The sequence below is a fragment of the Pinus tabuliformis genome, chromosome 8 (assembly GCF_031772625.1).
Source record: "Pinus tabuliformis cultivar Carrire ecotype Pingquan chromosome 8, CPIR1, whole genome shotgun sequence".
NCBI lineage: Eukaryota > Viridiplantae > Streptophyta > Pinopsida > Pinales > Pinaceae > Pinus > Pinus tabuliformis.
The window spans coordinates 142,620,713-142,633,577 of record NC_142294.1 but is presented as its reverse complement, the minus strand read 5'-3'; the positions used below and the strand labels follow the sequence as shown (position 1 = coordinate 142,633,577).

At 36.5% G+C, this 12,865-nt stretch overlaps 1 pseudogene; it reads right to left on the bottom strand.

Annotated features, from left to right (window-relative positions):
- Nucleotides 1-253: 253 nt before the first annotated feature.
- LOC149234519 (uncharacterized) overlaps nt 254-12,865 on the bottom strand; it is a 44,318-nt pseudogene continuing 31,706 nt past the window's right edge.

The following is a 12,865-nucleotide window of genomic DNA, read 5'->3' as shown; positions in this document are numbered from 1 at the left end:
TTGCCTTTCATTCCAGAGAATTCCATGGTATGTAGCGTAATTTCATTCCATTAGCTGCTTCTGGACATTTTCATTCCATTCCATTAGCTGCTTCTGGACATTTTCATTCCGTTAACTGCATCTGGACAGGGCATAACTCTATATAAGAAAACCTTGCCGTGTTTTGAAGGGTTTCGTTCAGCTCCTACGTGTCATATCTGTGTGATTGCGAGCTATTATCTAAAGATACAGGTACTTCCATGAGAAACCGCTCTCAACAGATGTGCCCAACAGGTTCACGATTCAAGCCCCGCCCTGGGTTGCCAAGGTGGCCCGGAAAATCGATTTCTGGAGTGACCTCGTAGAAAAGAAACAGGTATTGAACATCGCACCTCCGGAAGGGCTTTTCTCCTCTGTTAAAGTCTTCATTCAACTCACATGGCATGGAATGGAGCTCACATGGCATGAAATGGAGCTCATTGAAGACCACAGACTTGGGGTCATTGGGCTTCAATGCCAGCCGCACCCAGCCGAGATCACCATTGGGGAACCGAATAATTCTGTGGTCAAGAGAATTGGGATGCCATATACCATCTTGCAGACTGTGTTTGAATTCATACATGGCCCATGGCCCGCTCACCCAGTTGATATCGGGCCCTTCCCCAGTGGTTTCATACGACTTATTCCTGTGATACAGATGCACGCGCTCTTCGTCCACAGGCCACAGGGATCTCACGGACTTGTAGGTTTTCATAATATGATGGCCCTCAGTAGGCTTCCACATGGTCCACAGACCGTGCCAGTGCTTCCAGTGGTGTCGCGAGTTCCATTCCCACTGGTCATGCGGAGTGAGCTGCTGCAGTCTCTTCCCCAACTGTTTCCCCCAATGCCTCCGGAATCGACATGGCTTCTATTATTTTGATGGGCGCGGGATTCGATCTCCGGTTATCTGGGCTGTCTGATTTCAATGCCTATGACAGAAAATGCAATAATATATATTATGGCACGAAGGAATTGCAGGTTTTGTAAACTTTTCTGTCAATGAAATGGATGAAATAATTTAATTACCTTGGAAACGAGAATGCCAGTTAGCGCAGAAATTAATGAATACCCAGTTCTAGTTTTGCCGCATTCAATAAAACTTTCCTTGTGGGTTGGTCAGAGAGGAGTTGCCAAGGCCGCCCGGAAAATCAATTTCTGGAGTGACCTCGTAGAAAAGAAACAGGTATTGAACATCGCACCTCCGGAAGGGCTTTTCTCCTCTGTTAAAGTCGATGTCGACCTCGCAAATTCAGCAAAGAAACAACCAAGCTTTGATGAAAGACCTCTCCCGGAGGCCCGGAATTGCTTCAGCAGAAAATGGCTGGCAGGTTATTTAGGAGACATCGGCTCCAGGCTAAGGAATGGCGGTTGGAAAGAAGATGAGATCTCTGATATGATAAATACCCCGGCTTCTTGTTTTCAGAAAGGCTCGGACAGCCAGAATCTTGTGGAAAGCTTCGCATTTCATGTCGATTTGCTCTCCGTTTCTCTCAGAAAAGCCGGCTGGAGTGCCAAAGAAGTGTTCGAATCACTGGATTTTGATTCAAAGGAAAGGAAGATCCCGCCTCAGCTGGACGCAAAAATTGGCCTAATTGCAGAGTATTTGGCCAAAGCTTAAAGCAAAATATCCAAAGGTCCCAGAATCCAACACTCCCATCCCATTATAATTACAAGAAACTTCGACAAAAGCACCCTCAAACATATTATCTGCGCCCATTTGTTGAAGCATCATCGCATTTTGCTGTGGATCATTCGAAGCTTGGACACGTATTTGAAGATGGTTTCATTCATATTGCTCTCATCCATTGACCCCAACTCGCACTGTAGGCGAAGATTCGTCAGCTCTGCTATGAGATTCTTCACCTCAAGGAAGATGTTGACGGGCATCTGGTACCATAGGAAATCAGAGATCTCCTTTTCCAGCTGCCGGATTTGGAGATGTTGACGGGCATCTGGTACCATAGGAAATCAGAGATCTCCTTTTCCAGCTGCCGGATTTGAAATCCATATCTGAGGCTATGAAAAAATTTGAAACAACTAGTATTTTCCCACTTCTTCAGCAATTCTTCGGCCCTCATGAGGGTCTTCAGGAACTTCTCATGAGTGACATTTCGCCCATTTTTGGGCTTTCGCAGATTCGACAAACACAATAGTCTAAAAATTGTAGATGGCTCACATAATTAAACATGTAATTAAAAAAAACTGTCAACCATCCACGCCATATGTGTTATTAAATTCGAAAATCTGTGCCTGATGCTCGAGGGATGTGCCACGGTGCCACCATCGTCGCCATCTGTCTACATCTCTGTCATTTGCTGGGAACCATCCACGCCACATGTGTTATTAAATTCGAAAATCTGTGCCTGATGTTCGAGGGATGTGCCACGGTGCCACCATCGTCGCCATCTGTCTACATCTCTGTCATTTGCTGGGTGAGAGACTGAGTTTTAAAAGCAGAACGAAATTTCCTTTTCCGTTAATGGGTGGCATAGTTAAATAGGATATCTTGTATTCTTGAATTGCTTCCAGCATCTTTATAAAGGTAAATTTCCCCATTGGAACCACATCATTTCCTCTCCTGCGCTGCCCATATGTGACACATGCCAGACTTTCACATGAAACATGGGAATAACACATAAGACAGTTCAATGCTTCACGCTTTTCATTTCTTGGTCACTGGTCACTATCAAGGTAGCCGCCATGAAATTCCTCTGAGTTAATATCGCCTCTTTATTTTTCCCGAGTTAATATCACCTCTTTATTTTTCCCCGTAGTCCCAGAGGAATCAAGGTATCTCTGAGACCTACCTAGTCGGTTGGACCTCTTTTCTTAGAATTTTGTCGGATCGTATTGTTTTTGGAAGTCATTTTTCTGCGCTCTGGTTTATACATATATGGGATATCATAGATATTGGCACTGCCATTTTTCCGCATATTGGCTGGTTAAATTTGTATATATATATATATATATATATATAAAAGAGGGTAAGGAGAATTAACCTTGCGGAGGCTTTTTACAAGACCGACAACACCCTTGACATAGTCTCCAGCGCCAGCCAAGAATGCCACATACATGGGCTTATTATTTTATTTTTTTTTGTGTGATTTTGATCATTGCGAACAATTTTTAAAGCAAAGGTCTGTTATGGATTATTAATTTTCTGAGTGCTATATGAATGTGTTAAGTGTTCAACTGCATATACAAAGGAGTAGGGCGTGCAATTTGATACACGCTCTGCATAACAGATAAGCATTTCCCGACGTGCAGGGCATTCTAATGGAATCCTCTGAACATACATTATTCGTGCAAATCATTGCTGATATTTGCTGTTTCTTTTAAAAAGTAAGAGATGTTATTCACGTACGTTAAATTTATTCAACCCTCCCTTTACAGGAACAGATGACAAAGATTCTTGTTAACATTTTAGTAACAGATGACAAAGATTCTTGTTAACTTTTTAGTAGCGGTAACACCTAGATGCCAAACTCCAGATTTGGACTGCTGACCAAAACTACTAAACATGACCACCAAAGACTCACAGAAAAAGAGCGAAATGTACTGAATACCAAACAGAAACATAGCAACAGGGTAACAAATTACAGAAGTTGCAGGAGAGTAACCCGTTACAGAGAAGGTTAGCGTTTGTGCAATTGTACTCAAGAACTAGAGTCATATGGTCATTGCTTTGGAACTCTATAATCCCAATTACTATGGTCAATGCCACTTATGACCCCTCGTCATAGTTATATAATTCGATGAGCCCTACCTAATAGAGATGACGTATGATCAATTTTCATGGCATTCCCTTCTCTCCTGGCTAAAATTTACCATTATCAACGATTATCCATGCAATCCTGCATGCTTTCCCATAGGCTTATACATTTCCAGTTTCTGAAATGCCTCCGGCCACAGGAAATTCCTGAACTATTTCTTGTCATATCTGAAAACTGCTAATGCTGTTTTTCTGGGTGGTTTCCTAAAGCCCCTAGAAACTACCCACAGTTTCCATCCATTTTTGCACCCACTGTAAAATTCCTTCATTAAAAATAAACAAATAAAAGGCCCTCGAAAACTCAAACACTAAGGGGAAACGACACATTTCATTTGAAAGTGAAGTGCAAAACCTGTGGTGCAGTAATGAAAAGTCTTTATTAGATTTTCTTTTGCTATATATGTCTAAATAAGATTACAAGAATTTGATAAGTAATGAAAAGTCTTTATTTAATCTTATATATTGAATTCAAGTGATAGATTTTCTTTTGCTATATATGTCTGAATAAGATTACAAATTATAAGATTACAAATCTTACAAATTTGATTGGTAGATTTTATTTCAATTTCTCCTCCCTATTTTTAGAGACCATTCCCTTTCTTTTCCTCTAACTCTAATTCTTGCAGTTACCTTTCCTAGTTTTTGCACTTTAATTATAAGATTACAAATTTGATTGGTAGATTTTATTTCAATTTCTCCTCCCTATTTTTAGAGACCATTCCCTTTCTTTTCCTCTAACTCTAATTCTTGCAGTTACCTTTCCTAGTTTTTGCACTTTCCTAACAAGTCTTTCCTAGTTTTTGCACTTTCCTAACAAGCTTTCCTAACAAGTCTTTCCTAGTTTTTGCACTTTCCTAACAAGTCTATCCGATGTTTAATATTCTTACTAATTCCTTGTCATTCCCATATTTGGAAACTTGTTTCTTGCCATTTTTATTTCCCATTTCCCATACCGGGGAACACATAAGATTTGTCTTTTTTCCAAGATAGATACTTTAAGCCTACTAAGCCTACTAATTTGTCATTTTTCCAAGATAGATACTTTAAGCCTACTAAGCCTACTAATTGATGGGAAATAATTGACATAATAATCTTAGAAGATTAGTTTGAAATGAAGTTGTATGCATGTTCCCAAAATACACCAGCATGGATGGCAAAAACATACATAGAGGCACAACTGTCAGTGGGGTAGTTGGACAACTGATTTTTTTCATAAATTAACATTCATTATTTATAGAATTGAAATAAGATTGTATGGAGTGGATCCACCTTGGTAATAGATTTTCCACAAGTCCTTGTAGTAGCACTTTTTAAAAAAAAAAAAAAGCTCCCATTGTCTCTAATGAATGATTAGATTCACATTTAACCAAATTAAGTAATAATTATTCCGCTGTGACACCTACTTTTTTTTATTGCCATTAATGAGAAGGTTGGTGAGTAATGCATATCCAAAAACTTTTATTAGAAATTGTCATCATGTGTTTCTATATAATTGACCAAAGATTAGATTAGATTCTGCCTAATCAAATCATACAATAAATGCTCATGTTTAATACTTTCTCTTTTCCCAACAAATTGGTCTTTGATATCCCTTCATATCTTCATGCGGACTTGTCCCATGTCCAATGCATTTTTGACCAGGCAACCACAGTACACAATGCATTTTTAGCGGTTTGGCTTGGGATATGGTGAATTTTCTTTTTTTTTTTTCAAATTCAAATCCAATAAAAGTGATTTGTTATACTCGCTAATATAGTTGGTTGAATTGAACCAATTATATTTTAAATAAATAAATTTATATATAATAAAAAATAATAAAATTTAGTTACTAATGTTAAACTATAAAAGAACGATAGTTTTTTGGTCAAACACAACTAAAAGTCAACTAAAAAAATTGAATTTTAGACATATATAATAAGCCTTTTCAATTATTAGGAGCAATGTAGGTTTGTTCAAATGTGGTAGTTGGTTCATACATTTCAAAGTTCAAGGCCGCATAGCTAGTGTTCCCTGCCGCTTAGTTTAATTATTGAAATTTGAAAAGTATGAATTGTGACACCTGCGTCTTTTATTTCCATTAAAAGCCTTTTCAATTATTATGAGCAATGTAGCTCTTGTTCAAATGTGGTAGTTGGTTCATACATTTCAAAGTTCAAGGTCGCATTGCTAGCGTTCCCTGCCGCTTAGTTTAATTATTGAATTTTGAAAAGTATGAACTCTGACACTACTTCTTTTATTTTCATTAATGGCAAGTTTGGTGAGTAGTGCATATCCAAAAACTTTTATCAAAAATTGTTGTAGTGTTTCTATTTAATTGACTAGAGAATAGATTAGATTATGCCTAATCAAAGCACATAATAAATGCTCATGTTTAATACTTTCTCTTTTCCCAGCAAATTGGTCTTTGATATCCCTTCATATATTCATGGGGACTTGTCCCATGTCCAATGCATTTTTGACCAAGAAACCACAGTACACAATGCATTTTCAGCTGTTTGGCTTGGGATATGGTGAATTTTCGTATTTCTTTCTCAAATTCAAGTAGAATAAAAGATATGGTGAATTTTCGTATTTTTTTATCAAATTCAAGCAATAAAAGGGATTTGTTATGCTCGCTAATATACTTGGTTGAATTGAACTAATTAGATTTTAAATAAATAAATTTATATATAATAAAAATAATAATATTTAAACTAGTGGTGAAATCTTGATTTGTGTTATTTAAACTAGTTTTTTCACTGTATATATGGATTAAGCACCCTGAAAAACTCTTAGGGAACTTCTATTGTGCAGGGGTTACCAATCAAACTTGTGATTTCAACAAATTCTTGCCGGATTTCAGAGAAATTAGACCAGAAAATCCACTCGAAAAACTTCCAAAAATTCGCACTAAAGACAACTCCAATTGTTAGGGATCATGAGTCAAGATACTGAATGATCAGGGTGTTGGGCGTCAACGATCAGGGTTTTTGGAGATTAAGGATTGTTGGTGAAATTATATGTGTTATAGTTTCCAACATTAAATTATCAATCCGGTGCTCGTCAACTTCGAGGCACAGGCGCAGGGAATGTAGGATCAGAGCATTTAGCCTAAACTAGAGGAAGAAATCAATTTGTTGTTTAAGTACATAATGCGATTCTAGTTTAAGATTAATTAATTAACAAAATAACATGCTCAAGCAACACGGATTTCTATTCCAAAAGAAGATCAATCATCATTCAAATAATCTAACCATTGTTTTAAACTGAACTATGATATCAATCCTATTGATCAGAATGTAAATAAAAGAGAAATAATTGCAAAAACTAAAGAATGTCGATAAAAGAGAAAAGAACACCTATCTAAAAAGCAATCCTATCTTTATAAACAAAAGAGGAACTACTGAAAGATCCTATTCATCTAAAGAAACTCATTACAACTAATCTACAAAAACCTTCAGTTTGAAACTCCTAATCTAGATGAAATAAATCACTCGAAAAGAAATTCAAAATCATGAAACTCATAATCGAAATTTAGAATTAAATGAAAACCAAATCAAACTTCTACTACTCCCGGATCACACATATCTACTGCTTTGACTTGATAAACAAATTCATTTCTACACTACAAAAATTCAATGTAAAGACTATTTTAATTGAACTCAAAGAATCAAATCTTAAAGTAATGTTGAATAAGAATTAACTACTACTGGAAATGAAATCTGCTAGAGTTAACACTATGATAAAGCTCAAAAAAATCATATCTGGGATTAACACTTATAAAATTAGATCTGAAATTAACACTGCGGTAAACTCAGAAAATCTCATGCTGAAGCTGAAGACTAATCCCTTGAATTTTCAAGATGTTATTAAAACTCATAAATTTAATCTTGAATATGATCGAGTTAAAAGCATGACCTCTTGAAGGGATGTTTGTTCTCTTCTATTATCCCATTCTCATGATCCCTTTCCCCTGGATCCGCTTGATTAGTCTCTTCCGAATTTAAACAATGATCAGCTAGTCACATTTCACAAGATGAGGAGCCAAAAGGTCAGGATTCTTTCTTCTCTTTTCAAATTCCTCGATGTCAAAACAATGTTCCTTCATTTTTGGCTGATTTCGAACCTATTCATCTCAATAGTCAATCAAATGAAACCAATTTTCATAATCAATCTAAAGACTTTGGAAACCATCATTCTGATGATGTTGACTCCATTAATGTATGTGATGATGAATGCCCAAGTGCATCAACTGATATTTTAGTTTCTCAAGGACATTTTAATTTGGAAGATTTTGATTTAGAATCTGATTTGGTCAAAGAAGATATTCTTATGGAAAATTCCTCTTTAGCTCACTATATCTTATGCTCTACACCCACACACGCCAGCCCCAAACCTTCTCCTTGCGAGCTTCACTGACACGAAGACTAATCTAACTGCTTATAGAAGAGGCGATTTGGCAGCCTTGAGCAACATATAAGTAATTAATGGGAAAGATGCAAATAAATAATGATGGTCCAAAGGAAGATTAGCATGCATTGAATTGTGAAGAAGGTACTCCATGCCCTTCAATTTTATCATCTAATGGGTTGAATGTTGAATTGACACAAGGTAGTGAGCTTATCCATGAAGAGGAAAATGGCAATGTGGTCATTGAGTGTCCATTCCGTTTCTTGTCATTTACAACTTTACATGAAGAAAATTATTTTGTTCAAGTTACTTATGAGATTGATCCAATCTGTCCATCCTTATTTATTCAATTAGGAGAATCTTATCACTTGGGTAACCTGTTGTTGAAGTTGACAAATACGATCAAATCAGTGATGTAGATAGCTTCCATCTAGATAGTACTGATCTTGTTCAAATCATTAGCAGTATCCATCCACACACCATGCATGATCTGATCCAATATTCAAAATGTAATTCTAAAATCCTTGAAATTTTTGGGACTTGTCAGGAAGTTGAGGCACTTCGACCTTCGTTGATGGTTATGTCAGGTTCTATTGACTTTGGTAATTTCCCCGAACTAAGTCAAATATGGGTTTATTTCAAGAGTATTTTCTTTGCATGGTTTCACTAGATGTAAATTTCTTATTGGAAGATTTGTAGTATTTCATATATAACTCTTTTAACTTTCAATATTTGGTTTTTGATCAGTTTGAGGATGTTGTTTCATTTAGTTCATCTCCATGCAAATCTATTGTATCAAATCTAGGTTTGGAGTGTACATCTTTCATGGATTTTCAAAGACATGAGGTGAATCATTCTAAATATCATCATTGGACAAGATATTCATGCCTACAAAAAACTCTTGAAAGTAATTAACTCCTAGTTTTTCTTTTGAATGTTTTGATGCTAATCATTTTCATTTTGGCACAAGATTTCCTCTTGAGTATTTGTGAATTCTTGAGTTATTTGGTGATTCAAGTTCCCATTTTTCATCTACTACACCTTGATTGCTTTCATGTGGTTTTCATATTTGCATTCCTTTTCAACTCTTTCGATAATTGTGATGCTATTTTAGTTTGTAACCAGTTACAAGGAAATGGTTTGTCGCACTTAACACATGAGGAGGATGATTCCATTGTTCAAAGAATTTGCAAAGCTATTCAAACTGATATATATTTTTTATCCACTAACCGAGAATATTATGCCTTAATTGGCCCATCTGATCATAATTCTAGTTTTAATAATTGTAATTCAACTAATAATTTTCCCATCAGTGTATTGGATGATAGTTGTTTCACATCGATTGATATTTATAGTCTATCTTCCCACTATTCAGATACTTGTCAAACAATTGAGGCACTTTAAACTTCGTTGATGGTTATGTCAATCCCTCACTATCTTGAAAAGCCTTCTGCACCTGGTCGGATTCATTTTCCCTTCCAATATTATCATCATGATTCCATGCCATTAATTGAAAATTTCTCCTCTCAAACATTTCAAGGTTTACAAGAGGTTTGTTTTAAATTTTATGATTGGTTGGAAGCATCTTACTTAGCAATCCCTTATGCGAATAGTAAGTTCCAATATTTTTGTATGTTTGCTAAGGAGAACAACATAGATGCATGTGCACTCACAAGAAGCTTTCAAGGTTTTTATGATTACTGTTCTCATCACAAAGTTAAGGTTTCTAGATGGTTAGTTGTTATGACACACCTCTCCACCCATAGGTAAGACCTTCAATATTTTTTGCAAGCTATTCACATTCTTATCTTCCCTTTTTCACATTATTATATATTGGTTTTAATCGCTTGTATCTTTGTGTTTGTAGGTTGGGAGTGATCACACTGGCTACATTGGAAATTTCATTACACTTGGCCCTAACCTTCTAGTTGGTTAGGTTAGGAGTATGTTTAGTTGCATTTTCCATGTACATTTGTCCTGCGTTGGCTCTCCATTTAGTCTCTGCATTTGTTTTGTTGTTTTTTTTTTATGCATGTTTCTTTACATGTTTGTTTTATTTTTGCCTTATTTCTTGTTTTTTGATGTCTTTTCTTGCATGTTTCCTTAATAAAACTTTTCATGAAAAGGGTCTTTTTTGCTCAAAGACATTGTGGAAAAACTTGAAAAGGGAATTGTGACGATGAACAATGCTTGTCTTATATGTTGTTCTCTTCTCTATGTTGGGTTCACATATCTTTCATAGTTAATGATGTCTAGATGGAAAATACGATCCATTCATTTGGAAAGTCATAAGTAGAAGCATGATGTCTAGATCTATTTAGTATTCTCATTCCCACATTCAGTTTTTTTTTTATAATATGGTGTTCTTCTTGTTGATTCAATCAAGTAAAAAAAGCAAAGGGGAAAACATATAGTGAGAAAACCAATATCAGAGGTATATATATACCCGTCTCTAAAGGAGAAACCTCTCTTTCTCTCAATAAGTCGAGATCCCTCTTCCACCCCGGTCAATAATAAGTGCTTAACAATTATCTAAACTAAAATAAAATAAATAAAGGGTGAAAGAAGAAAAAGGCTTTCTGTAGAGAGAGGTGATGTATAGGCCTACTAGTAGTAGAGAAACATCATAGATGAAAACTAAGACTCTGATTATCCTTAACTCAACATTACTATATTACCCTCTCTTAGATAGAAATAGTTGTGATGAGGAAAGCTTTATAATTTGTTTGACCGAGTCATGGAATAGAGGACACTGTATCTATAATTGGGTTGAACAGGCATGCTAAGGTGATCCATAGAGTGAATCAATACTTCCTAAAGGACCAAGACTATATGCATAAAGGTAAGACCTAAATAGAGAAGTCGAAGTTCTCCCAGTATATCGCCAAGTGTTGCCACTGCGACAACCATGGAGCCTACATGGATTGTCGTCTTAATCTACTTTGTGTCATCTTGTTATTAATTAATGTATTCTAAGTGTCAACCATATTTTCCACATTCCTAAGTGTCGCTTTTCCTCCTAAGTCAAATTTCACTAAGTGTCATTTTCTTATCTTTAGAAACACTTGTGCCATCTTTCCAAAGATAGGAAAAGCATCAACTTGTTTTGACTTAGTGGTTAGTTTTCTTCACTTGACTTACACTTCACACAAAATCAAGAAAGTGCATGATTTTCTCCTAGATAAAGTGCATTTTTCAAGCTTAGTCTTTACACAAAAGCACTATTGGAGAGAACGTCACCCTCCCAAGCCCGAGCATACTCCAAACTCACAGTGGGCGTACTTAAAACACAGTGAAAATCACACTTCAGAAGAACAAGGATCATTTAAGTGCACCTCGAAAGAACAAGGACCTTCTCTCACTTCAAACTACACTTTGGAAGAACAAGGACCTTCTCTCCCTTCAAAAGCATACTTTGGGAAAATAAGGCACACTTTGGAATAACAAGGACCCTTTGAGCACTCTTTGAAACAAAAAGGACCCTTTGAGTTCACTTCAGAACAACAAGGATCATTTGGGCGGGCTTTGGAGAACAAGGACCTTCTCTCTCTTCAAAATCCCACTTTGGAAAAATAAATATCCTTTGTCTCTTTAAAAGTACATGGCACACTCTCAAGCAATAGTCGAGAATCCTTGTACAGTGTCATTGTACCCTATGCCATCATTGAGCCTATCTGGTGCAAGGCGCATTGTCAAGCAACAATGGTCTTGTTGACAGTGTTGGAAATCTGTCAACCAAGGGGTCTCCCTGATGTGAAGTCCGAATTATAACTCACAAAGATTGAGATAATAGCCCCATCTAGAGTATTTGGCCGGTTTCCATGTATTCTTACAGATTTTCCTTGACTCTAACTATTAGCAAGAGAGAGACGAGTGAAAATGTTCCTATGAAAGCAAGGGGGTGTTTCTGGTGAGTGTTCGGTCGTATGTGTGTCAAAGTTCTTTTAGTGCAGAGGGGAAAGAAAAGTGAGCCTCTAAGAGAGAGGTAATAGTACCACCCTAGTGGAGACACACATAAACAAGAAGAATCTATTCAACATCCAATGGAATAGTCCACAAAGATGCGATGGTGATTACAACCAATATAACAAGAAATATCTGTCTAATATCCAGCGAAATAGTCCATGAGGATGCGACAATGATAATAACCATTACAACACATTCTAAATATGATAAGTACCAAAATAACCGAAACAATTCAACTACTTTGGCACATACGAAAGCAAACATGAATTGCATACATTCACATAACAATCTTACAAATATTCATAATCCATGCATGAAGAACGTGCTAGCCATAAGGCTTCCGATTTTAAGTAAAAGTTCCAAGACACATGTATACAATGAAAACCACTAGCTCCAATAGTGGAGCATTGGAGCCACTCCTTTCTCCTCAAAAGAACTAGATGGTCTCTCTAATCCCTTGCGGGAGAAGCCAAGGTGAAAATTACCTTGCTCATTCTATAACCAATGGGGAGGTGATGCTTCACCTTCCTTGTGACTCTTTGAATACCCTCATGACTGTTTGAATTACCATGACTTTTCAACTTTACACGACTCTTCATATTTTCTACATGTCCTTTGGACTTCCACTTTACAATACATTTCTCCAATATTGACTTACATATTCCACAAAATGATGTGGCACATGATGACTCATGATATGACATGGCATGACACTAA